This window comes from Capsicum annuum, unplaced genomic scaffold (assembly GCF_002878395.1).
Source record: "Capsicum annuum cultivar UCD-10X-F1 unplaced genomic scaffold, UCD10Xv1.1 ctg1667, whole genome shotgun sequence".
Classification (NCBI taxonomy): Eukaryota; Viridiplantae; Streptophyta; class Magnoliopsida; order Solanales; family Solanaceae; genus Capsicum; species Capsicum annuum.
The window spans coordinates 1-643 of NW_025822265.1; the positions used below are offsets into that span (position 1 = coordinate 1).

Consider the following 643-nt stretch of genomic DNA (forward strand, 5'->3'; position numbering starts at 1 on the left):
CATTAGTAGTTTTTCCAGTGTAGTTTTTCCAGTGAGTGGCTAATTCCCGAGTGATTATATTCCAAATTGTCCATTGTGTGTCTCTCTTTGATTCATATATTGTTGGGGTAAAGCATGTTTTAATGTTTATCCTCATGAATCTTAGGTTCATCGAATATATTCATTGATACTTCGTCACGATATCAAACCAAATTGCGAGACCTTCAGGATTATGATAAATATGACTGTGAGGTCGAAGGATGTAAGTTTCCTCTTCTTATCGGGGAATAATATTTGTATATGGATATTGAATGAGTGACTTAACTAGTCAAGCTCTGTGTTCTCTGTGTTGTCCTAAATGCAGTTTGAAGGCGCATATGGCATGCTCAAGGATTTGGAGAAGTTCAACGTGAGGCCTACCCCAGGCATGTACAATGCCATAATGGCAGGATATTTCCGAGAGGTGGGTTCCCCTTTTATCGTGCTATCCTCTATGCTTGAGTTTCCATACATTTGAGCAGTAAGGTATACCTCTTTAGTGAATCTAGACATAATAAGAACGCTAGCTAGTTTATTTAATAATTTCACTAAATTGTGTGCAGAAGTTGATTGTATCTCTACAAGAGTTGTACAACTAGAGCTAGGGGTCATCTGATTACTCTTG

The 643-nt window shown here is 37.9% G+C and overlaps 1 long non-coding RNA gene across 1 annotated transcript; it reads left to right on the top strand.

Annotated features, from left to right (window-relative positions):
• The first annotated feature begins 14 nt into the window (after positions 1-14).
• Positions 15-442, top strand: LOC124890360. The gene is made up of 2 exons (XR_007049121.1): positions 15-241; positions 344-442. It is a non-coding gene; the product is annotated as an uncharacterized LOC124890360 (long non-coding RNA).
• The last annotated feature ends 201 nt before the right edge of the window (positions 443-643 follow it).